The sequence below is a fragment of the Phalacrocorax carbo genome, chromosome 4 (genome assembly GCF_963921805.1).
Source record: "Phalacrocorax carbo chromosome 4, bPhaCar2.1, whole genome shotgun sequence".
Lineage (NCBI taxonomy): Eukaryota > Metazoa > Chordata > Aves > Suliformes > Phalacrocoracidae > Phalacrocorax > Phalacrocorax carbo.
In genome coordinates this window covers 76,454,019-76,481,087 of record NC_087516.1, presented here as the reverse complement: position 1 = coordinate 76,481,087, position 27,069 = coordinate 76,454,019, and the positions used below count along the sequence as shown (strand labels likewise).

General features: G+C 39.9%; 1 long non-coding RNA gene across 1 annotated transcript in view; it reads left to right on the top strand.

The window, feature by feature from the left end:
- LOC135313178 (uncharacterized) overlaps positions 1-27,069 on the top strand; it is a 158,759-nt gene that overhangs the window by 112,408 nt on the left and 19,282 nt on the right. The window contains exon 9 of the long non-coding RNA XR_010372804.1: positions 479-588. This is a non-coding gene — a long non-coding RNA (uncharacterized LOC135313178). The remainder of the gene's footprint in view (positions 1-478; positions 589-27,069) is intronic.

Sequence of the window (27,069 nt, the reverse complement as noted above, 5' to 3'; positions counted from 1 at the left end):
ACTGTTTTCCAGAGTCACTATGAGGTCAGAGTCCTCCGAGTCACTGAGGTCACTTAGACATAAACTAATGGACTTTAAGAGTCCTTTGAAAATTACTACCAGTATTTTCTCTGACCAGGTGGGAGTAAGCTCATGCAAGCATTTTCATTTCAGTGGTCTCTTGTGACAGTTGCAGTTGCTCTCTTCAAGTCTGACATGGGAAGATGAGTGTGGATAACTAGGAGAAGGTCATGGTAAAAACCCATTCTGATGCATTTGTTCCTCCCCTCCCTGAGATCCCTGATATACCTTATTCAAGTGGTATAAATTACTGCTGACCCTGGAGAGAGAACCTATACTCAGGCAGAAAACATTGGAAACAAAAGTCAAAACCACTAGGTATAAACAACTTCAGAATGTGTTAAAAAACAGTGAAATTTTACTGTCTTGTCCTCTGTCATTAAAATAGGAGCATTTTTACAATTTTCTTTTTTAATAGTTAAGGATTTTACACTGAAGTCTAAGGACACATTCAGAAGGTTGATATTAAATACCTTTTCTCAAAACTTTGGCTGCTGTGAATATCATCACTATTAAAGAAGGAAAAAAGTAAGTTTTTTCACCTTTTAACGGCCTAGTATGAGGCAAAATGTAGTTTTGATTTTTAGCAATTTCTATTTTTTAATGGAAAATTTCTTTACATCTTTAGTTTTACATTTTGGGATAAAAACTTTGCTTCTATCTAGCTTTGAAGTCCAAGCACAATATTTAATGCCTTTAATTATGCCATGAGAATTTTATTGTCTAATACTATTTTTTCCTGCTAACTGGCTGTTTCAGTGCATTTATGCTAGATAGAGCATAATTTTGATCAGTGATGCATTCAGACTATCAATTACAGAACCCTCTAGAGTTTACAGATAGGAAATCTGATGGATTCAGTGTCTTGTATGCAGCTAAATGGTAACGTGCAGTAACTTATAAGATAAAAATTACCCCCAGTAGTTTTGCACAGTATTTCTGTGAATCATCCTTTGACGCATTATTTAGAGCATCTGTCAGCATTTATGTTGTTATTCTCATTGGACATCATTCAGCAGCCACCATTCCCCTGTCTGCAGAAGGTGGTAAAGAAACTTGCTAGACTATCCGTAGCACAGCTTCTTGAAAGACACCTGCTTTCTCTTGTCTGTCTGGTTTTATTCTTGTTTGTTTGTTTGTTTTTGGTCTTGTCGTCTTTGATGAAAACGAAAACGTATATAACATTGCTGGCTGCTTACCTTTGGTATTATTCTTGAAATATTTGGTGTTACGATGAAATTGTTCCAGTGAATAAAGAAGTAAAACAGTTCACTAGAAAGGGAATGTACGTAAAGAGTACCTTAGGATGGAAAAGACCTCCAGAGGAAGAATGCAATGTCCCTGCTCAAACCAGGTCCAGCGAGACCAGGCTGCTCAGGGTTGGTTCAGTCAAGTTTTGAGCATCTTCAAGGATGGAGATTCCTCAACCTCTCTGGGCAATCTATCCTAGTGTTTGATCACCCTTGTGATTAAAAATGTTTTCCTTATATCTGACCTGAATTTCTGATGTTCCAACTTTTGTTTATAATTTTTCGGTCTATCTTTGTGCTAACCTCTGAGAAGGTTGGTCTAACTTGGTCTTTTCTATAGTCTCTGATGAGGCAGTTGCAGATGGCACTGAGGCCTCCCCTTAGTCTTCTTTTTGTAAGGCTGAGCAAAGCCATCTCTTTCAGCCTGGCAAAAGCCCTAACCCTCTGAGCGGCCTCTGCTGGACTCACTTCAATATGTCAATACCTTTCTTGTGCTGAGGGGACCCAAAACTGGACACAGCGGTCCAGGTAAGGCCTCACAAGGACCCAGTAGATGGGAGCAGTCACTTCCCTTGATCTGCTGGCTACACTGTGATACAGCCCAGGGTGCTGTTGGCTTTTCTTGCCGGGGGGGCACACTGCTGGCTTATGTTGCTGTTATCAGGACCTCCAAATCCTTTTCTGTGAAGCTACTTTCTGCCAGGTCAACCCCCTGCTTGTACGGCTTGTATGGCTGTAGAAAGTTATTTCACTCCAGGTGCAGGACTCTGCTTTTGACTTTTTCAAACTTCATGAAGTTCCTGTTAGTCCATTTCTCCAGCCTGTCAAGGGCCCTCTGGAGTAGTAATGCAACCTTCCAACTTGTCAGCCACTCTTAGCATGGCATATATAGTCTACAAGCTTGCTGAGAGTGAACTCTGCCCTCTCAGCCATGTCATTAATAAAGACATTAAACAGTATTGACCCCGGTATCAATCCTTGATATCCTGAATTGATCCAGCCAATTCTCCACCTACTTCGTTATCAACTTTATTCAGTTCATACCTACCGTAGCTCCAGTTTCAACTCCAGATCGGCTCTGGTTTTCCCAGCTCCATCCCTGCATGCTTGAGCAATGTCACTGTATTCCCCCTGCCAATAGCCCCTCCCTGCTTCTGCCTTCTGTATGCTTTTTGCATTTGAACTCAGTCAGGAGTTCCCCACTCCTCCATGCAAAGCCCGTGCTGTGCCTGCTCAACTTTCTGCCCCTCAGTCTGGACCATTTTTTCTGCTTTGAGGAGGGTATCCTGCCATATCAACTAGCTTGCTTAGGCTTGTTGGCCTCCAGGCCAGTCTCCCATGGGATCCTGCCCAGCGAATAATCTGAAATCCACTCTCTTAAGGTCCAGGGCTGTGATTCTACTGTTTGCCTTGGTCACTTCTCTGAGGATTTTCAACCTCACAGTCTCATGCTCGCTGCATCTACAGTTGCCTTTGACCTTCATAATTTTGACCAATCCTTCCTTGATTGTAATGCGTTCAGCAGAACACATACCCATGTCAGCTCATTGATTACTGGACATATCTACTCCTCCCTGGGGCTTTCCTCTTCATCTGTTCCCCCAGACTTTATAGTTACTCTTCATATGCCCACCCATCAGTGTCATTGTGCTCACACGAACGAACAGCAAAGAGTGATAGTCCAAGGTCCAGACAAGTTTCATTACTGTCTCTGCAACATCCTAGACCAAACATCTATCAAGCAACAAACTGCCTGGGTGGTAAGACGGGTTGGCAGATTCGTCGATCCTTCACAGGAGAGTCTCCAATGACTATCATCTACCTCTTCTTCCTGATGCAGGTTTAGGCTCAGCTGGCTCTGATGCACCCCCTGATGGGTCTCATTTCTCCTCAGTTGTTCTTGGGGCACCATACGTATTTTGCAATTGCAGATCTGCAGAGATACAAGGAACCTTTCTTCTGTTGCCAGGAGTCACAAGTTTGAAGCATGTTCCAACTGCTGAGTTAATAACTAAGCTTTTAGCAGTTTTTGATAGCAGAGCAAAGCTGGTATGGGAGAGATGAAAGAGGCGGATTGTGTTGGGGACATCAGACCTTGCAAGAATTCTGATGTGTGTTGTTAGGCCAGGAAGACAGAGTGTGGAGAGCATAAGGATGAAGAAACTGCAAATCTAGCACACTACCAGGCACACTCACTGAGTCCAGTGTGCCTGCTGAAGGGAAGGGATGAGTAAATGAATCTGCAGGTGCAGAATTCAGATCAGTATTAGGATGAGTGTCATAGAATAATACAATCTCCAGGCAATCACTTAAAACTTTCCTTGTTTATTTCCACACCAGAGAGAGGCAAAATCTTCAAATTTCCCAAGCAACCAGAAGTTCCACCAAAATAAAGTCTTACTGAAGAGGTTGAGAAAATATCATGTTGATGTTTCATTCTGATTTTGATTACTTTTGATTTCCCACGGTATGATAAATTAAATGAAAATAATTTTAAACAAGAAAATTGAGTAGGAAAGTCTACTCCTTTTCCCTGGATTTGGAGGTACAATACCAATTTATTTCAAACTGAAATACATCAGAAAAGGATTTATTTCTGCAAAATGTGTTTCTGTTAATGGCCCATATTATCTGTTGATGAATATCTGAGTGACTGTACTTTAGACTCTCCTCTTGAAAGAGAATGTGATACCTTTACTAGTGTGATGAATATTAAATACTCAGTCTTGAGAAGGGTGATCTCTCTTATGCCTGAAGTCTCCACAGGCCACAAAGACTGTTTACCCCTTGCTGTTTCTTAATTTAAATCCTTTGACTGGACTGCACTCTGATAAATATATCTGTAATGTTAGTGGCCTAACCCCCCCTTTGCCTTTTTTCTTAACAAAGTGTAGTTGATAAAAGGATGGAAAAAAGAGAGATGACTGAAAATGTATGGCGTACTAAAAATGTGTTATACATACTTTACATGCGCATGCTTCATACATGGTCAACACCACTATGAAATATTAGTTTCTACCTTGTAAACCAGCTTCTTAATAATGAGTTTGTGAGATTTGACACGTTAGAAGCCAAAGCTTCCCAGTGTTTTTCTAAATCATATTTTCTTTTTGCCTTAAATCACTGAAGATCATAAGTATCTGTGCCTAAAGTGGGATGACACTTGGACACAGTGACTTGAATGACATATTGAATTCTTGAATTGCAACTAAGAAGGCCACTCAGAGTGGTTATCTAAAGTCTTATGTGCTTATAAATTTAAGCAATAAAACTTTGGGTATTTTGCTTCAGCAAAATTCTTAGTCTTATGTTTAACTGTAGGTAAGGGATCTCACTGCTTGTAATGTATGAAGTAATGCAGTTCACTCTTTCCTAGAAATGTTTTCAAAACCAGCTCCTGAGTCACTTTGAAGCTAAGGCAATTCCAAAACCTAGCAGTTTGTTGCAGACAGACTGCACTGTTGCAGCAGACTGTTGCAAAAAATCATAGTTAACCCCCTGTTTCACCTGAACCTCTTTCTGAGATTTCTTGTAGACTTTTCCCAGACAATAAGCCTATGAAAAATGTATATTGCATTAAAAAGATTAGAAAGAATCTAACCACAAGCAAAGTTACAAAACCAAATCTACCTTAAGGGGAAATGGGAAACAAAACTAAAAATCCAAGCCTGGGTCATAATGTTGCTTTTCTGTATCACACACTCATTATGAAGGTAGCTTTTACTTAACCTCTTAGTTCTCACATCACTCATGTTAATGGCCAAGTTTCTGATACCGGTGACATTTATCAACTGATCATCTGTGACTCCATGAGTCACTGTCTCCAGGCTTGACATAAACCACTCAGACTTTGTGCGAGGGTCACCTGGACTTTGTCACTATTTAACAATTGAAAAGGAGCAGTATTTTCTTAAAGTGCAGGCCAGGCCCTCCAGTGATGTAAATGAGTACAAGAGAAGCAATGTCAATAGAGCACTGACGTTTCCTAACGCTCCAAGGGAGCTAAGCAAATGGTGAACCTCTAAGTTTTCCTCTGTGCTTTCTTTTCTTTGCTCATTTGTTCCTTTGCTCTCTTCAGTTAAATCAAACATGCCTAGATACATGCAGATAGATAAGCAGCTGTTGGCTTATTGCATCTGAATACTAGGATGCACTGACCATATAATAGACGAAAAATTTTGGGCTGTTCATTGTTTGCTCTGTGTCTGGTCTAAATCTAGAAGTAATGACAAGATTATTTGGTTTTCTGCTTTAAAAGGGGAGGCCTTCTGAATGTGGGGAATGGTTATCTTGGTGTTTTTTTAGAGAGTATAGAGAGGTAATGTAGGAGTAGCACATAGGAAGGAAGTGTTTATTTACCCTGCTTTTTAATAGGGTGTTGCATTTTGGCCATGCAAATGTGATAACTCTGTGTAGAAGCTTTGATTTCTTAAGAGGTAGAACATTCAAATTAGGCCCATGGCTAATTCTTTCCCATGCCCACATCTGTGAAGAAAATTCTGTGGAAAGGGGGAGAAATGAAAAAGCAAGCTGCCATTGCCCTCTTCACATAGGCTGCAATACACTTGGCTTGCATACAGCTAGTAAAGCTGTAGGTAGAAGAGGGCGCAGCGGCAACATGGGGGCCAAAGTTTATCAGTGAGCCAGAGCCACTGAAAAAACTGTGTTGAAATTCATTCCTGTTCTTGGCAGCTGGTTTGAGAATACACACAGACTTTTTCGAGGTCAGCTGGGGCTCCAAGCCCCAGGAAGTAAAAAATGCATGCTTAGTGAACTTGAAAATGGCAAAATGTATTCCTGACCCGATAAGTAAAAGATATTGATGAAGTTCAGAAATTTATAGTAGGGGAACTTTCATCCAAGCGCCTGCTGTGTATTTCTTTAGTACATGAAGTCTTTAAAACAGTAGATTAGGTCAGGTGAATCAGACCACTGACTCAACGTGGAGAGTTTCTCACTGTCATAACACTGTCTGAAACTTCTACTCGGAATTCAGTACTGCTGCTGGTGTGCAGCTGCTGGTTAGTGAAAGAACGTGCTTATCCATGTGCCTCTGCTATTCTACTTCAGTCCTGCCCTGAAATAATGTGTCACAGGATCTATTTCTGGATCAATGGCAGAAGTCACCAAACAATCCTTTCAAATTATTCTGTTGATCAGATGAAGGCTTAACTCGCCTCTAAAGACAACAAGGCCAATGTAATGTTGAATGCTGTAATTAGTTCCGTATGTTTTGAGGCTTTAGAGTAGAGTGAAATGACCAGAAGTATACTAATAAATAAAGACCATATCCTGGTATTGATCTGCATGTGGAACTCACCTCTGAAATCAATAGGGAGCACTGAAAAAAATCAATGGCAGGATATGACCCTTAGATAAGCTAGTTTCAAATCGTTCTATCTCTTTACTACAAGAAGACAGGTTACTTTGTATTATCTAAGCCCTCAAACATCCTCAAGAAGTTTGGAAAATAGGAAAAAGCCACACAGAAGGGAACTGATATGAAATATTTGCATGAAGAGATACTTGTGTTTTGTAAGACCTTGACTAGTCATTGCTTGTTAATATCAACTCTCTGGATGAAACATTTAAACGGTTTCTTGTAATTGAGACTGAAAGTCTCGGAGAATACCTTGGGGAAGAGTGAGTGATGTAGTAAAAGGAACCAGTGTTTACATGCACTTCCTGCTAGCATTATCGATAACCTCGCCCTGCATTATAACATGGGGAAAACTCTACAGAAATTAGGCCTTCAGGCAGTTCCTCTGGATGAGAAGTCAGCCATGTGTTGAAGAGAAAACGGAGCTCAAGGGACACAGCATACCTTTTTTTCCGAGATAGGATTTTGACAGATGAGCGTAGTATAATGTGGTTATTTTTCCTCTACTGGGTGTCAAAAGGCCTGTTTTTGCAACACATAGGTTATGTTTCTTGGATGTATTTGCTTGTGTTAGATCAGTGCTGTGTGGGATCTTCTGAAACACAAGACTGTAAACAGGGGCCTCACTGAGGCTTGTTACAGCTCCCTTCAGGCTCACAAACTTGCTTTCCTTCAGAAACCAAAATGAAGGGATGGGCGTATGGACTCCTGGATACCTCTCTATTATGGCATTGAGATGCAGGTGGAACTTATGCTGTGACCTAAGTGCACAAGTCCTGGCTGACTAACTTTGATGCTCCTATGACCTGAAATAACAAATAGCTGTAAAATGGCTACATGGATACTCCTCTCACTAATTGTTTTCTACTGATGGGAGTATTAAAAAAAATTTTATTTGCTGGGAGAGAAATCTTCAAGCAAATATTTCTGAGAGCAAGAAAAACTACTTTTAATACCCAGAAGTTTTTATGTGGGCTTACTCTGATGAACATTGTCATATTCTAGTAACGTGGTACAAGGCATGCTTAATGTCAGCTAAAAAGCATTGCTATAATGTGGAGAAAATTGTAGATTTGAACCTGAACAAAAATTGAATCAAAGGTATTTACCCAAAGAGTTTCTATCTTCAGAATAACTCTCTTTACTTGCCCTTGCTTGTTGTCTTTTTTTTTTTTTTTTTTTTTGTGAAATTGCATGCGCATTTAATGCACTTGAAGTGTTTCACATTGCCAGACGTGGTATAAGCCTGCACTCAGAGCCTTGTGGACAACTTGTTATTAATATTGGAAGACGTAATCTAGCCAAAATCCCCTCTAGATGGCTCCGATGTTTTCATTACCTTACCAATCTTTGCTTAGATCCTTGTCTGACTCTTTTTCCTATCTGTAGCTTTGTTCTCGTTTAGAATTGTAAGTTTGAAGGTTCCCACTTCTTTTTATCCAAGAAGGAGATCTATCTCAGTAATACAAGCTTTTGCATGCTGCCCCATTAGTGTCTCATCTTAATCCATGCCTTGAGGGTCCAAATCTAGGGAGGATAGACTAATTCAGTCTCCATACAGATCTTGGACTCTTCTCAGACTGTGCCAACAAATGTGCCAATTAAAATTGTGTTTTCATGACATTGCAAGCCAGCCCATTGCAGAGAATGTGGATGAATTAAATGGATTTATAATTCAGGTTTCAAAAAAAATTAGTTTTTCCTCCAAAATTATCTTACTTGTATCATGTCATTGTTCACGATTGAGTCGGAACCTGGAATGTTACCTTCAGATTATAGAAGCTGGCAAAATTCATAACCTGGCAAAAGGGAAAATATTCACATAGCTCTTGGCAAAAAACCAAATCAAACTATTCTTTTTAATTGCAGGTGAGTAATAGCACTCTTACATTTCATACAAATAACGTCAGCACTCTCCTGCTCTGTGATTGATGGGATGTTTTAAGTGGAGTGCTTTAATTCAGCACAGCTGGACGTCTCTTGTTGGATTCCCCTCTTAGTCCAAGAAATTTTTGGTTTTAGATGTATTGGCAACAACTTACCCTGTTAAGGCTGAAAAATATCCCTCAAGAGAGTAGATGTTGAATTGTCAACTCTGCTTGGTCAATACCTCTGCTAATGAAAACTGGGGATTACTGTTCAGTTGTTTGGGTTTTTTTGAACCAATTCTCTTCATCTTCAAGATCTTGTTTGACCTTTTGGATTGAATTGTAATGGTCTATCACAAGTAATGTATCTGTAGCATAAGTGCTTCCTTGTAGTACTTTTGAAAGGAGCTTTTCCTTTCCCAGGATCTCTGACTTTTCAATGCTTTCTGTGGCTAGGATTAAGCAGCTGGCTGCAGTTTAGGAGACCTTAGTAGAATTCCCCACACTCCTTTAACCTGTGTGCGTGGCAAGTGGCAGAGGAGGGCTCCTGTGGGGGTCATAGGAAAGCGCTGATAGGGAAAAAATGCACATTTAGCTTGTGTAGATGCTTGCATTCCTAGCTTAAATCCAGTGCAGATTCGAAGAAAGGAATTGTGCAGCACTAGTGTATAGTCCTCCATACCATGTGCAGGCCACAGCACTTTGCCAAGCCAACAAAGGGTATCTAGGGAAAGAAAACTGCTGGATGTTTTGAGAAAGGATGGAGACTTGAAGCCATTTATGTTAAGCTTCTAAAAGGGAAGACTTTAACTATTCAGCAAGTGGGGCAAAAGGTAGGATTCTTTAAGGATCTTACCACACTACGAGCTATAGGGTTCATTTAAATGAGGCATATATCCACTTTGTGTATTAAGTTCCCTAGCATCAGACTCACATGGATTTATTTACAGTCTCTGACTAAAATCAACATGAGCTTTCAGAGCCCTGGAGTACATAATAACAGGAAAATCGTGGCTCTAGTTAAACACATCCCCAGGGAAAGCCTGGTAAATGTCCAGGGTAGTGATTAGGAGAGGTTAACTTATGATGTGACAAGGAAAGTAGTACAACTTAGATAACACTAATAAATGACACTAGTGCCAAAAAATGATAGATTATTCTGATGTGCTCTGTTAAAAAAGAAATAAATAAACAAAGCAGTTTTTAGAGGAATACCCTGAATCTATTTGTGACTATGTACAGTTACTTACTGTTCTAGCTTATTGATTTGGATGTCTGTGTGTGGAAAATGTGTTACAGAAGGATTTATTTAATATATAAGGAATCATCTGGTGTACTCCATGCAGGACAGGACATTACACAAACTTCCAGTTTGTGCAGCTGTCATGAGTGAGCACCCACAATGTCATTTATATTGCAGGAAAATACCAGCAATAGAAAGCTTTTACTGAATGACTGAAAACAACTTTGCAAGGGAGAGACAATTTTCTCTTTGCTCTGGTTGGTTTTATGCTCCATACATTGTAATCCTTAGATTATGGAGTTAGTAAATAGTTTGCCTTAAACAAGAAAAACCCTAAACTTCCAACATTAAAAAAGCCCTCTTTTTCAAGGATTAGCTATTTCATTATGGTGGATTTTCTTCTGTTAGAATATACACCATAATCTTCTTTCCTTCCACTTCAGTTATATGAATTATTATTGCTGTGTTTCTGGCAAGTATATATTTTTAGACTTTATTCCTTGTTATGTTGCAAGATCTCAGTCTTGTACAGGCTTTCAGATATGCTCTCCCTCTTATACAGTCATCTGAAATACAGATTTCAGCGGGAGAGTTCATAATGGAAAAAAATTAAGCAACACTAAAATTTGGGATCTAAATAGTTCTGTCTTGCTCAGTAGTTGAATAATTGCTCAATATTCCGGACTTCCTGTTACTCTGATGGACTCAGCATGTCTATTCAGGGCCAACGACTGTGGCGCACAGATATCTGATCTGTCTCTGAGAAACTGTGGTTTGTCTATGCAGTGCTGTCTGGAAACTGTAGAGCAGGTCTCACAACTCGAGCAGGGCCCTGCACCGACGCACTCCTCTGGCATCCAGTTTGGCAATTAGTTTAGCTGCTGTTTATTTGGATGTATTATGCTCCGCTACACTGTGTAGACATACTGAGGTTGTATCTTTTAGGGGAGTTGATGGAGACACATCTTAGCACAATGAAAAACAGACACTCCTTGCTGATGCACTGAGATCCTGTGGGTATCTATAAAAAGGTCTATTTCCTCAGGTCTGTTCTTGAAGTCTGAAACAGATGTTTTATTACACTTTCACTGACTCCAAGGAAAAAAAAAATCCCTCCACTTCAGCAGGAAGATGAGGCCTCCTGACAACAAAACTTTTGTTCCAAATGATATAAGGTGTATTCTATGGCACATAACGAAAAAGCTACTCAAAATATGAATGAGGGACATACTTTCCCCACCTTCTTTATAATGGATAAACAATATTTGCCTGGATGATGCTATTATAAATCATACATCTATTATGCAATTATGCCAAGTGTTAAAAATTTAGTGTTTATATCCGCAGTAAGTTAATGTTCAGCAAGGTCTAACATACATGCTTTACACCATGGTCTACAAGATGTCTCACTGAAGTGTAAGCAGCTGACCGTATGGTATGTCCCTAACTCCTTTCCATGTCCAGGCACTTAGTCTAATTTTGGCAGTCAGTGAGACTTAAAGACCTCAACATCTCTGAACATCAGGCCAATTCTTCAAGGCTTGCACAGGCATAACAAGATTTCTATCGGAAATAAGAAGCCAGCTACAGATGTAGTTACCAGTCGAGAAGGTCTCTGTGTTACATTAACATAGGTATGGACCTACGGTTGCTTTCCTTCTGGCACAGTTTCTTATTGCTACTCTTACTCTTCTTCTGATACAACGGTAAAGGATTTCAGCATGTTTGCCATGTTAATGATGTTCTCATATTGCTATGTGAAGCATAAATAAACACCTAGGGCAGCCGCCAGCCTTGCTAGGACCACAGTCTTTCACAGAGGCACTGCCATAGAGGCAATGGATCCAGCTACCGTGGGAAGCTCCAGGGCAGCTCCTGTCTGAAGTGGCTCTTTGCATGAATGCCAGATCCCACCCGACTTACAGGGAGCACAGCCAGGTGGTGCCTGACTGGGCTGTGGGAAACTAGGGCTTTCCCTGTGGAAGTTTTTCCAAGACAGCTCTCAAGGTATCCCCTGGTGCCCAAAGTGCTGCCATTTCTCTCTTTCTTGAGCTGTGTTGTCTGAACAGGGAATGTGTTCAAAACAAATTGGCTGCTTGTCTGGGCTCCAGGAAGCTGACGGTCTAAAATACAAGAAGAGGAAGAATAACACCATAAAAAGATATGCTTTTCAGCCAGCTAAAAATGAACATATTTGTCACTGAGACCAAACAAGACCTGGGGATATTTTTTTGTGTGTGTGGTTTTCTTTTTTTTTTTTTTTTCTTTTATCAGCTTCATTAACAAGATACATATACAGGCTTCATTTATGTAAAGGTGTAAAGTTGAGAAGAAACAAATCAGTTATTTATAAATTTCTCAGGAAAAAGATACCTTTTCACTTTTGCTGTATGATGAGAGAATTACTAAACCAGAGCAAAACACAGAAAAAGGATGTTTCAAATCCGAGGACAGTTACTGTAGTTACTGCCCTAGCTTTTCCTGTAATTCATTTAATTAAGATGATGTTTGTAGTGTGTAATATGATTTTTTTTTTCTCAATTGGCTGCAGCCACAGCTATGACTCTCTACGCAGTGAACTGAAGCTAGAATCCTATGTGGTTCAGCCAGTTTAAAATATTAAAATTACTTTCTTCCCTTCTGCTCTTCCAAGCTTTCTTCTTTGCAGATGGCAGAGGACAATATGCTGGGTCTGCAATAACACTGACTCAAAATTCCTTGCTAATTGTAAGATAACTTCCTAAAGATTGCAAGCAAAGGGAAGTCGGAGAACAAAGCAATGTCAAGTATGCACATGTCACAACACAATGTGCTGATTCCAAGCCTTTGGAAACATGCTGAAAGACATGTCTGGAAAAAAAAAATAGGGAAGTGCTTCCACACAGTCTTTCAGCATGAAAACAACAGCTGAATGTGCCTGTTCCCACCAGGAAAAAATACCCTGAAATAACAAAAGGTGCTGGAAAGCTAGAAATGAAATCATCAGAGGGCAAGTACACTCTTTTGTCTGTTCCTAAAATTTACATAGACTGTACTTCCACTACATTGTAAATCAAGGGATCAGCCTGGAGTAGTGTTTGACTGAGAGGTGCCAAGAAGACCAAGAAAAGTGGAATGTATAAACAGGTCTCTCTTACAATGAAGGACTAGTAGAACAAAACAGAAGTAAAGCAAACAAAGGGCCACACTTTCAGATAATATATCTGCAGGAATGCAAACTCTGTGCATTCCTGATCACTCCTGAAGGTACAAAAGACATGGTCTCGAGGAGAATGGCATACACAGTGTTTCTTTGTGAAACAGCGTCTGCCTGCATTCCCTTCATAACCACAGGTAAATCTTTGCACCATTGGTGTACTTTAAAGGTATAAGTGTTTTCAATTAGGTCTGTCACTGTTGGCTTGCTGAGTCCAATTTTCTGTCATCTTAAGAGCTAAGGGTTGAGTAAATTCCAGGGGAAAATTATGGGAGCCCAGTGAAAGATGACATGTACAACACAAATGAAACACTGCATCCTTCTGCCTTAAGATGTTACAAAATGTCACCTCCAAAACCAGAGGGATATCATACATAAATGCAAATGAAGCAACATTCAGTAATGAGTAATGATGTCACTCAGCATTTTTCTTTCAAAGCGGACAGAAGGAAATAAAATTATCCCTAGTTTCTGCAGGTAGAAACGAATACCGAGATGAAAAGCAAGTTTCCTAAGATTGCATATCAACTCTCTATCAATTCTCTGTCTTCAGATTCTCAAGTGACTTTAAAAAACTGTTCCCTTTTGTTAACCGCCAGGCCCCAGAGAGCACTTAGGACAAGTGCACCTGAAAGGCTTGTTTTGCATTCAGTGCTTCTAGTTGTGCTCCCAGAGATACATGTCATAAAATGACCTCAGACTTTGTTACTGTTTCCGACAGTGGGCATAATATGCATGAAAATGCAAACCCAACCTTACTTTAAGCAAAAGTTATTTAGCGACATTTTACCAAAAATTTCCAGAGAGATGTTAAAATCTAGCGTAAATGTTTCTGCCAAATATAGAAAAAGTATTTCTGTGATTATAAAGGCTGAAAATTAAATAAGCTGAGAAACTGTTTATTTCCCCTGGCTGCAAACTGTAGTATCTCTCTAAAACCTATTTGTCTGTCAGATATTCCTTGTCAGTGTGCTTTTTGGGATTCAGGTCTTTCTTGCTTATTCTATTTTGGATTCCAACTGTATGAAGCACCGTTTAAATTTGATATTCAGCTGTCTTTCATAGATTTTAGTGTAATTAATGGATTTCTCTTTCTCTTGTGGACTAAACGGAGAATATCTGTCTGAGTCTTACTATAGCAAGTGATGTTCATGGAAAATGTGGCTTCTTTTGGACCAATACTATTTTTTATTATTATTTGTGTAAAGAAAAACCTGACCAAACTGCACCTTCTATTTTTTTTAATTTCACTGCTTGCCATAAGAGTTAGTAGCTTACTTTTCTGAACTGTGGTCTGTTATGGTTCCAGGACTTTATGACCACATTGTGTCTGTATAAGCAATAAAATTTGCACCAGTTGCCAGTCTCAGGCAGGCACGATGCATGCATAGAAAGCAACATGCTGCAGGACTGGTGTCAGCACTGGGGGTGTAACACTAATGTCCATGTGTGCAACTTCACCCTACCATCACAAGTCAAACAGCTTTGCACCAGCAGTGAACTTGAGAGCATGCCACGAGATGCCAAGTATAGATGCTAAGCAAATTTACACTAAAAAGAAACCCTCTGCCATAGTAAATGGCTATTGTAGATGCTCTTTGAGGCTGAGACTATGCCTGACTGTAACACAGACAAATGTGAGGGAGTGAGATATTCTCTTACTGCTGTGCTTGGCCACATAAAATCTGGGAGCTGGCAGCGTCAGGCGGGTAATAAGGCACATGAAACTGTTGAGCAATGAAGGGAAAGAGAGATGGGGAATGCGCCTTAAAAAAAGCTTTTGGTTCACACTTTTGTTGGGCCTGCCAGAGGTTTTGAAATCATGCAAAAGAAGAGCCTGTTGTTGGGGGTACGATATCCTAGCAAATTGCTTTTCCAGGAGCAAGGGAACAGTGTCTTTCATCATAATTCCTCCTTTCAGACTCCTGCATAAATGAATTGAAAGCTAACTTTAGCTAGAGGACAAAAAAAAAAGAAAGGAAATACAAAGGTTAAACCCAAGCACCATTACACTGTCCAAAAGCACTGAAGAGATTGTAGCAGGTGGTCCCTCCACCTGTGCTTGTCTACTTCCATTCCAAATAATCTCCTTATCGAATGCAGGGAGAAGCAGACACCCGGGAGGGACCCACAGGAAGAGCAGTGACTGAAAAACAGTGTGACTTATCCAGCGAGATAGGGACCTGCGGCGCAGGGAATACATAACTTGGGGAAGGCAAAATAGAGTGGAAAAAACACTAGAGACAGATCCTTGTCTCATTTACAGCTTGTATATCTATGGCAGTGCTGCTGGCTTTGAGGGCAGCCCTTCACATTTATGTCCTGTTGGTAATGGATGGGAGGTAAGAGGTCCTGCAATTCAAATGTATAAAGTACTATGTTTTAATGCTTTGCAGAGAAAAAGGGCAATCAAACAATGCTTTTATAATAGCACCTATTTTCTTTATCCTTCCTAAGTTGGTACAGGAAATGCTTTAATTTAATAGAGTAAGCGGATGCATTGCGTGAATTCCAAATGGCACACTAACAACATAATGATCCCTACCCTCCGCTTTGCAGGGAGGGCTGTGGTTTGTTCCTCAGTGGGCTGCACCTACAATAGCTTTTTATGACTGTCAGGCTTTGACTAAAAGAAAACAAAGTGCTGGCTGAAAAAGAAATAACAATAAAGACCATTCCTGTCATGTATCTGAATATTCCCTTTCACTCATTCTTTTCTGTGCATGAAAGGTATATTAGGTAAATATAGCTAGAAGGGGAAAGGTACCTCAAAGGAGCCTGCTGTTGCCAGCATGTATCCTCACATTCAAGTGAGATCTTTTGAAGTGAAAACGTTCTCAAAGTTGAGGACTTCTGTGTCAAGCTGCCTGCTGGGCACAATGCGCACCCCAGAGCTGATGGCTCTGCTTTTTCACAAGCTGTTCTTGCTCCTCATGTGGTAGCCAGTATTTGCTTTTCCTCAGGTCTACTCACCGTGGTGCAGCATTGCATGGACACCGCTAAATGGCTTCTCGGGGGGAGCCAGCTTGGTAGCGCTTTGCCACCTTCCACTTCACACCCAGAAGTGGTCCCCGAGTTCCTTGTAAATTTTACATCTAGGCCCAGAGGCTTCCAGAGCTTCCTGTCTGCACTGCCCAGTGCAGAACACTTTACGATAACCTCTTATGAGGCTGCGTATGCAATCCTCGTTAGTTTCCTTCCATCTGTTCCTCATTGACAGGACATTTTTCTGTCCTGTAAGGATCAGCTTGGTAGCAGCCCTCATGCTAGATTTGCTGTTCTGGGAGGTCCAGCTGTTGGTTGTGGACTTTCCTTAATCCCTTCTCTATTTTAGCCACACAAGAGGATATGGACAAAACTGAGGCCTGTTGAAACCCATCAGAAAGGTTGACTGGCTCCCTGGGCAAGGCACCTTCGCTTTGGATTTAACGCTGTAGTCTCAAAGTAAAGTATTGTTCATCTTGTTAGCTATTTGGCTGGTTCATTTTGAGTGACGGTTTTGAAATCCTTGAGTGAAATATTCTGAGTTAAAAGAATAGTATTGCGGTTTTCTTTCATGAATCAGAAAAGCTTCTTTTATTTCTTGCATGGTGTCGTCAAGACAACAGTGTCCTAATTGCACCTATGCTGTTCGCCACAGTGTTTTGGAGCACACAATGTTTTGGAGAACCAGTGTTTTGGAGCAACTTTTGTTATGGAAATTTTTCTAAACTGAGCAGCCTTTTTTTTTTTCCTTTCTCTCTTTTTTTTTTTTTTTTAATTATTTAAAAGCTGTAAGTAAATATGTATTCCTGGCTAGAAATTACCTGATGTTTAAGATCTAGAATAAGACGCATTTTTTTTGTTCATATGATTCTGAGAATACATAGGCTTTTGATTTTCAATCAAAAATGCCACATATGCAGAATAGGACTAAGGTTCTAGAAGTATAAAAGTCAGGAAATGAAAAAGCGATGACCCTCTAACTATGATCCCTCAGAAATAGATGATATTTTCTATTTTTCTGTTGGAAGATGACTTTATACATTCATATACTTACACAATGTAACCAGTTTTATAGTAACTTTTTATTCATCATTTGGCACTTTTACAGTCTCAGCTAGCATTGCACTTAACATGCTTTTTAAAAATTTATTTCCTTTAATAAATCCATAAAACATAGACAAGAGAGATTAAAGAAACAAGAACTACCTTGACCTAAATTCAGTTCAAAGTTTATGCTGGCTTCCATAGTATACTTGCATCAGAGAAGCAAGAAGTTTGTTGGTAAATGAACTAGCAGAAATGCTTGTGCTCTCTCCTTTTGTGAAAGGGTCATGTCAGAACAGGACAGGCCTGGAAGGTCTTGGCATGAAGAAGTGGCAGCACTGTTGGTGGCAGCTTCTTCAGACATTCTCCTTACTGGAAATGTGTAATCCTGTTGATCAGAAGGCTTTTGGTAGTAATACTTAAGGTTCCTGTCAATATGGATGTTCTTTAGGATTCTAAGCAGGCTTTGAAACCTGGGTAGGAAGAAACAATTCTTACTGCTTTGAATCTAGTTGGAAGACTTTGATAACTGGAGTGATTAACAAAAGCAGCTAAACTGGTGTGGTAAGATTCAGATCAGGGCAGCAAGAATTTTTGTTTGTGTTGTCATTTCCATATTGATCACAACACTGGCCAGAAAACGAGAGAGGAAGAATCAACTTTATATAGTTTCTGCCAACTTCACTCCAGGGCTATAGCAATTCCTACCATTTCAGGAAGAGCAACCTTTTCCAGATGACTCCTAATATTCTTTCTTCAGCTCAGGTAAATAGCTAGCTGTTAGGTGGTGATAAAGGCTCTGTAATCATACTAGAGTTAATTTTCGCTTATATATAAAAACCATCAGAAGACGTCACCTGCCAGAAATTCTGTGCTAAGGTTGCAAAGCCTAGAACTTAAATGTTAGGAAATGTCTTAATCATAGCTGCCAACAGCTAAAAGAATCTTGATTCAGCTTCTTCCTCTGTTAAGATGTAGTCTTTAATTGCATAATCACATACTATTTTTTCCAGAGGACCTCTGTCTCACTCAGGGCACAGGACCTACAAGAGGGCTGAGTAGAGGTTATGCAGGCACACATAAATCTGCCACTTCCTAATTTAGCAGTCCTTGACTCTGCAACCTAAATAATTTTGCTTTCAGGGAGATACATTTTTTTTTCCTTACATCATGCTAGAGGAGCATTCTGTAAATGGTTTCCTTTGGTGGGACTTTGGACATCAGCTTGTGAAGTCTTCTAAAGGAGACATAGTTAAGAAATAGATAATCCAGTAAACACAGCCTCTGTGCATTTTAAACATGCATAGACTAACACTTCATTTGCTCTCAGTTTGGAGTGTCACATGGTGTTTCAAGTGCTAAAAGATTTACTATGGTTTATGGCTCAAATATTTCTAACTCAATTTGTCGTTTAGCACCAAACTCCCCTGTCCTGCAGCACACTCAAAGGCTAAAGGGCATTGTAGCATTCTCCTGCTTAACTGCCCATGGACTGGAATAGCTCTGGTGACCTTTCGAGTGCTCTTGGGATCTTTTATGAAATTAATTATTAAAATGCAAGGCCTCAGGTCTATCTGTGACATAATGTTTGAAGTTTTCAGTGCAAAACCAGAATCTCTCAGTCACAATAGTTTTTATACGTTACACAGTTTCTGCTTGAAAAGAAAGGTCCTTCAGTATAATTTTGTTTTTTAATCAACCTTATTACCATTTCGCTTTTCTGCAAAGCACTATTAACTGAGTGAATTTCCATTAACTTTCAAAGTACATCTTAGTCTTTATGACTGGATGTTACTTTTAAAACATGCAAGTTCTGGCAGGTATGACCTCGGGTGCAAGCATAACTTTATTTGCTAAGAATAAGCTATTTAGCTATGTAGCTTTGATTATGGTTCCATAATTAAAGTGCTTGGTCTCTACTATAGTGAATGGGCTGAAGCTACACGTATAATGAGCAGGAAAGAGAAACACAGATTAGAAGAATGAAGTTTGAGGAATAGATTGTCATATCCAATTCTGCTAACCTGGTAAATGGTAGAACACCTTCCCCAGTCATTTTGAGTCAGCCTTCAGACAGGCAAGTGAGAAGAATGTTACCAGAGTGGAAGACTTGGAAAGAAGAATAAGAGGGTTGAACAGGATTTTGGAAAATACCCAACCTTGACTTGCACTGAATGTTAAGTACAACTCAACAGTTATCAGAAAGAGTCCTTCAGTCCAAGCGGTTTGTGTTTAATAGTTGGCTGAGTCAGCAGGTTTGTAATTTCTAAAAAGAATTTGCTACGGAGTTGCATATCAGTCTATTGGAACAATAATTAAAGAGTGGCAAATGCATTTTAAGGTCTTTTAGTGGCAGCTCCACAACTGGTCCTACAAACAGAGTTCCATTATAATCCAGGTTTTCATGCCTTCAGCAAATGCTGGTTTTGAGTAAGAATTCAGCTGTGGAACATCGAAAACCTTCAATACAGATACGTGTCTGGGCTGTATAGTAGATGAACAATCTGAGGCAACACTGAAAGAACCCTTCATTTTTCTATTTCTAATTTCTCCCCATGTGGGTTTACTAGATTACCCAACAAATATGAACTAATATTCTAGTCTGCAGAGAGTTCTCTTCATGTTCGGAGGAACTAGGAATTTCATAACAGTTTTATGAGATGAGTTTAGAGTTGCTTTTTGGAAATGTGGTTTTAAACAGAGGATGTGTTTTATCTTTCTTTAGAACATATTTTCTTGATTTAGCTGGCAGGGGTTCATATTTTTTGAATAATTTAAGCAGTGTGGATCCAGGGCCCAAATTGTGTTGACCTTCCCTGGTGAAGGGAATGTTGAAATAGCAATGAGAAATTTTGTGTTGAAGACCAGGGTCAGTGAGAAATATTTCAGCTGTTATGCTGTCCTGATTTAGAAGGCAAATGAAAGGCTTCCGTGCATCGTATTGACGTGATGTGACTGAATGCATGCAGATGCATCATGATCTGAAGTCTGCTAAACTGGTGTTTGGAAGAGTGTGAATATATAAGAGAGAGTCTGTTCCTGGGAGAAGCCAACCACTGGCTCTGGAAAGATCCCAGCAAATCACTGTGAGATTATGCAACTAATCTTTATTGCTAGGATGTGGTACAAAATAAGATGATTTATCAGTTCATTCAGAGTTTCTGAGCATGACAGACATCAGTGGTTATCACCAGTGTCAGGTCAGGAACATGGCCCAGGAGCTTCCCTCAAGACTCAGACAAAAGTGTTATGTGGGAACATTTTATGTTATGTTGAATACTTGAATTTTCTGTTAGGCTGCTCCTTATGCAGTAGACATAACAGAGAAGCATATGACCAAACTGAGGCCTTACAGGGAAGACTGACTACAGTGTCTGACAATATCTAAGACCTTATGCTCCTGCGGGACCGGAGATAGCTTCAGGGAAACTGGGTTCCCAGGGAAAGGAGAATCTCAAATCTGTTTTTCTATTAATTTAGTTGGGCAAACAGTGAGGAGGTGGCAGATAAGCAGTTGCCTGTTTTCATTTCTGTTCCGAGATGGCCGGTCACGTTCTCCGTTCATTGCATGGGGAGCTTAGGCTTTCACCCCTATGTTCTCTGTGCCCAGCAGAAGAGCACCTAAAAGATTAGGCATTATGTTCTGACACCTGTAGCCTCCTGAGTCCTTAAATGGATTTAGCCCTTAGTGTAGGAATTCTTGAAAGTATAAACATATTAGTGTCTATTAGATAGCTGCTTCTATAATATGTGGCCAACACCTGTAGTTACTACAAGTCAGAGCCTGAGCAATAAAACTTCGAGCCCACAGGGATTTAAAGGCAAAATGCTGTAAATAGAAGGACACTATACAGCTATGCTTCAGGCCAGCTAGCCATACCCAGCCTAGGTGGTATTTCAACATGGTCCAGACACTCACCCAAGCAGAGACCCATGCATGAGCATGGGTCTGTGCCTGGGGTAGATAACCTCGCTCAGCTTAACCATTTGCTGTGAAAAATCTGTAGCACAACTGTTTTTTTAATTGGGTGGAGGGGGAAGGGAAGGAAGCATTCCCCATCTGAAGTCTGTTATTCAAAATTATTTATTGTATTTGAAAAATGTTTTGACTAATATTTAGATAGTATTAGTCATCTATTTCCATCAATTACTGAAAAGGACTCAGCACAAATAATGTTTCATTTCTCAAGCTCCTCTGCTGCTTGAAATAAAATGGATGTAGAGAAATGCTGAGATTTTTGAGAGAGATTTAAAAACAATGGAGTTCTCCTGGAAAAAAAATAATCAATGGAATTTGTTCAGTTCCTTTAGAAACCCAGCCTCCGCCTTCAGAGCTTTCTCAATAGTCTATATTTTTCCTAGTCACTAGCAAAACAAGGGTAAAGGCTTTCCCAAGGGAAATCTGCTTAAGCCTGTTGCAATGTCTGTGAGGAGTATGGGTGCTGGAGGAGAGTGATACAGGGAGGAACTGTGCTGTCAACAACAGGAAGCTGGTGAAAAATGAGCGGTGCCCCTGGGGAGGTGAATGCAGAGCAGATGGCTCTAATTGTGAGTCACACTGTGACAACTGACAAGAGAAATTCTGCACTCTTGACACTTTAAAGATACCAAAAATACCAGAGAGCACATTCCACGGCTTCTTGAAGACTTCCATATCGAGAGAGCTGGGGGGGGGAGAGCTCCAACTCCTCCTGTTTCCATCACTAAACAGCCCATAAAATTTGCCGTTGATAAGCTTCCAAGGAGCCAAGGATTCTAATACTTAGATAAGTCACTAATGTTAATAAAACCACTGAAGAAATAAGAAGGAAGAGGTGCAAAGGGGATTCATGTGCAGGGCTGCACCAGTTGCTTTAGATACTGATCCTTTCAATTAAGGGTGGTTCTGGATAAGAAAGGGGAAAGTAACATCCTTGTTTATAAGCACTGATAGATTTTGAAATCTCTCCCCACTCCCCCCGCCCCATCCGGAATGACTGCGAGCATTTTCTTAATGTATTTCAATTATTGCCCGGATACAGGGTTGCAGATTTATATTGTGCTTCTTTAGTGGAGTTACAAAAAGTCAAGACCAGAAACAATTCATAGTTGGTTGCCAGTTTTTTTTTTATTTTGGGATGAATGCCTGGCTTGGGTAGGTCTCCAGATGTCAACAGAGCTACCCCAGAAATAAGTTTTATTTGCTGTATTTTCTTGCTTGATGCAACTGCTTTAGTACCAGTAGTTTAGTACCATATTCAGGTAGTTTGTCTCTTGAGCATAACCTGGTTGTTTCACATGCACCCTAATGACATAAATCAGCTCCTTTACATGGAACTCTGTGACCATTAATATCCAGCCAAAGCATTATTGTTATTCTTCTGGTACCATGCAAAAATTGTCCCTGGATATTTGGGGAGGTCGGGGGGTGGAATTTCATAGTGTTAGAAGTATTTTGGGGAGCATCTCATTCTGACTGGATTCAGATAGCTGGTATTTTGGCACACTCTACTGCTTTTCAAATTGTTGTTATTTATGAAAGTTGCTAACAATGGAAAAGTGCATCTAGTCACTTGGGAAGGCAACTACGCCACACAAATGTTCCTGCTGCAGCTGTTGAGCTGCTGCTTAAAGGTGCAATTTGAAAACTGTTACTTGAAGAAGTGCTCATGTACTGAGGTGGGGAGTTTGCTCACACAAGTCACACAGTTCAGCACTTCTAGGTTCAGTTCAGTATTCCTGACTTGGAGCCACCCTTATAATTTTCTTTTATTATTGTTATTTTGCTTTATCTTATATCAGTTAGCTGGACTCTGCAATTTTTTTTCTGTAGGGTAAGTCTGCTATTTAGAGGTACCTAAGATGAACTGAAGCAAGTTACATAGGGTACCAGCAGTAGTATAGCATTAGTGTGGTGCTCTGCTAATGTTGGCTACTTTGCTCTGTTAAGTGTCTCTGTAAATTGCAGTACCTGTGGTAGTCATGGAGTTTTGCATTGCATCACCTGGAAATCCCGCTATGCGGCCTTCCCCTCAGTACTGCTGTGTTTCACTCCTGAGTTTACACCAATGGGTACTTCTTTTGTCCAGTTCTTTTGTGTCACCAATGCAGCTTGAGATGAGAACAATTTTAATCCTTGGGCATTTTAGAGCAAGAATTTCCCTTTGTAACTGCTGTCCCAGGCTGGCATTTGACTTCTTTGGTAGCAGATATTTTATATAAGGTCAGCTGTTATTGCCATTTTTAAGATTTTGTTACCTCTGTGAAAAGCCCAGGATTTACCACTAAATGGAGTAAATCTACCAAAATACTTGTGTTGTCACGCTTCAGAATTTGTACATTAGGCCACATTCTCTAAAATCATGAATGTTTTTTGTGTCTAACTCACAAAAAGCTATGCAGATACACACATTCTATGAGTCTCCTAAGACATGCAAAGCCCTGCCATTGGTCTGTGGTATCCACACTGCCAGAGAAGCCTACTGTAATGAAAAGCCACGGAGCAGGACTCAGGAAGCCCCCTACTTTCACGTTTGGTGTGAATTTCAAAGGTTCTCTCTTGTGGTGTTATTTTTTCCTGCTGATGGTAGTGGAGGGGAAGAGGAGCAAGTACTATGTGATCTTTGGTTCTTCAGTCCTTGGCAGGGATTTTGAGACCACAACTCTTCTCTCCTTTGAAATGCTTTCACTTGGAAAAGTTGTACGATACGGTGGAATTTCTTTCTTCTTTATATCTGTGTTGGCTAAGGCAAGACAGAGGAGCTTGAAAAGGCTCCCTCTCCTCAAGGAACGCTATCTGATTCGTAAGCATTCCTAGAGGTTAAGGCTGGTGACTATCAAGAAAGCAAATACTTCACGCAAGGGTAAGTCCTCTAATTGTGTTTGTGTTGAATAGCTGCCAGATCCCCATGTCAGGATGTCTACAGTCACGGCTCTGATCTCACCATTCCTTCCTCGGCTGTTGCACAATTGTGTTGCATGTTTGTGGTAGGGGAGAAAGTTGGAGAGCTGGGCTATGAAACCATCTCAGGGAAGGAAGCCATGTTTTATTTTAGTTGCTTGGTTTGGATAAAAGCCTGTAGGAGGTTGAATAACATAAAAAACCATAATGCGGCCCATTCATGGAAACCAAACCTGGTCTTCTGTACAGATATGTGAAATATGAGGTTTAATAGCCAGGGTGGAAAAGGAAACTTCAATGAAAATATGTTAGCTGGTGTAGTAGAAAACCTAATATACGTATGTGATAACTCATTATTTGTTCTACCAGGACCCTCACCTGTAGTTGCAGGGTCTGTGTGGCTTAGGTTTGCAGCTGCAATGAGGGAACTTCTGGAAAACTGGTTGTGAATTTGCTCCCCTGATGGATCATTCTCAGCACACATAAGGGTTGAAAGCCACTTTGGTTACACAAACATTCAGTTCCTGAAAGAAGACAGCAGTTGCCTTAGCCACAGAAATGTTGGTTAAAAGTAATATCCTGATTAATCTCAGTACCATAAATCTTTCTTAGATGATCAAGTATGCATTACTCCTGTTTGGTTAGACCAATGCAAATTTCACAGAAATCTAATTTTACTACTGAAAAATAGTAAGAGGTTGGGTTAATCTACAACCATCATGTTGTCTCACATAATAAAATCTGGTGAGCTGGTAGTGGCGCTCTAGGAGGACATCAATTCTGCTTCCTAAATCAGGAAGTGGAGAATTATCCAGAGCAATAAAGAGCTTGTACAAATAATACTGGGGAAATCAGAAGTTAATCTGAATACCAACTCACTCAATCTAATCAGTATGAATAGCTCCCTGCCAACTGCTCCATTACCTGAAACAGGGGTCAACCGATAAACATCAGTCAGTCCTCTCATTTAAAAAAAACCACACCAACAAAAAAAAAACCAAACCAAAAACCAACGCAAAAAACCCCCTTCATCTCAGAATCTCAAATTCCATCATTCCCGATAAGCACCAACCAGTTCCTCATCTCTCATTTGCAGTTCATATCCTGAGCTACATAGATTTGCTGTTAGAGATAAGGATATGAAAAAGTAAAGTGATATTAATATGCATGTTGCAACCTGTTAGCCTCTCAGGCTGCTGTGCCTTACACTGTAAATAGAGGTGGTCAGTGAGTCTGCACAGGAACTTGGGACCTGGCCACATGCCATTTGTTTAACAACATTAGCCCAGACGAGCATGTTCAGGGAAAACAGTACGAGTCATCTGAATGGAGAAACAGATGATTAAAAAAAGAGAGAGCAAGCAAGAAAGAACGCAAGTGAGGAGGACCCGCTGTATATCTGGGGGCTGCTTCTAGAGCCAGCAGAGAAAACTTGTCAGCTGAAGGTGGAAGAAGGGAAAGGGAGCGGTAACCCCAGGCTTTTGAAGGATGTTGCCCAACTGACGTCAAACCATACAAGTTACATTTGGATGCTTATACCGTGCTCACCACTGTTAGTTATTTGTCAAAATTATAGCCAAGACAGTGTTTTTCTGCCCTTCTCTTTAAGCATGGGTGAAGTTTTGCTGTCCTAGAAAGCAGATAACACCAATTAGTAGTGGCATTAAAATAGCAGTCAGTAAAAGATGGTTCTTGAATCAGAATTCTGGTGGTTTGAGTCAAACATTTATCTTCAGTGATTGATGTGGTATTTTTCTAAATTTTTGGGAAGGTACAGGAATTGACTTTTTTGCTTTTCTTGGTAACTGAGAGAAAGAACGTTTGAGTCAGCTGCACTATAATGCAGAATTCTACAGACACATGAAGAAAACTTCATGTGTTTTAGATTTACGGATAAACTGATCAAAAGCAAAAAAAGAAATACAATCAATATAAAATCTCAAAACATGCTTTTAAAGGTCACTGACACAACTGTATTTAGTTTTAATACCTTTTAAATTTCATTGTGAAGTAAATAAGAGATTATTTCCTCAAACAGACCAAGGCTTTCTTAGCTTGTTTACTTGACTTCAGATTTAGCTAAAAATATTATGAACTGTAATAATCTGAAAACAATATGTCTTTTTCACACTCAAATTGTTATTCCCTAACACCTTACCTATTAAAGAAAGGTAACTAAAGAAAGAAGTAAAGCCTATTTGAATGAGCCACAGGCAAATTAAATTTAACTCAGTCCTATGATTGAGGGTAGAGGTCTTCTGGAGAAGAGCTGCCTGTAGCAGCTTATATTCTTATATTTATGGAAAGTCTACACCCAAATTAGAAGTAATTCAAAGTCATTTCAGTGAAATGTTTTATTTTTAAGAAATTATATTGTCATTTTTGTCAAAGTGAAAAATAAGGAAAAATCTATGAAATTGATTAATTTAGACAATTATTTGTGGAAAACAGATTTATTGTTTCATATTATGTTTCTCTGTGAGTTATCACTCATTTTTCTTTCCAAGCACACACTTTTCTTCCACTATTTACTTTTAATTTCAAAGGGGGAAATAATGGAATGAGGGGGGGGGGGTTTTGTCAGTTTTGTTTTTCATTTGAAATGCCTAGACGGCAATGAAATAAAATATTCTATGCATCCTGAAAAAGCAAGACACTTGCTACTGAAGGGGAAATAATGCCCCCCACCCCCAACAAAAAAAAAGAGAAGAGAAAGAAAAAGAGAACAGGTGCAGTTAATGGGCCAGACTAAAGTATCATGGGAGATTTTCAAAGCCGCAGATGAATTTAGCTGCACCACTTCCGAGGAATATAAATGAGTGTTGTTTACTTTGGTTTTCTGAAGTTTGAAGTTACCTCTTCAATATAGACTTTGGGGGGAAGTCTACTTGAAATAATTGTAGACATTTGAAATTAACATGTTACCACCACCGAACAGGACAAGGATAAGTGCCACTCATGCACTAATTTTCCAGAGACAAACAGTATCCCAGAGAATATTACAAAGCCTTGCCAGTGAGAAGGATGAATAGCCGTGCCTTACACCTCCACTTTTTATTTTATTACTTTTATGTCAAATTTGTCTTTGAGTGGGGAGCAAGGTCTGGGCGTTTGTACCAGGCAGGCAACATTATCTCTTTCTTCCTCTGGTCTAACAGAACCT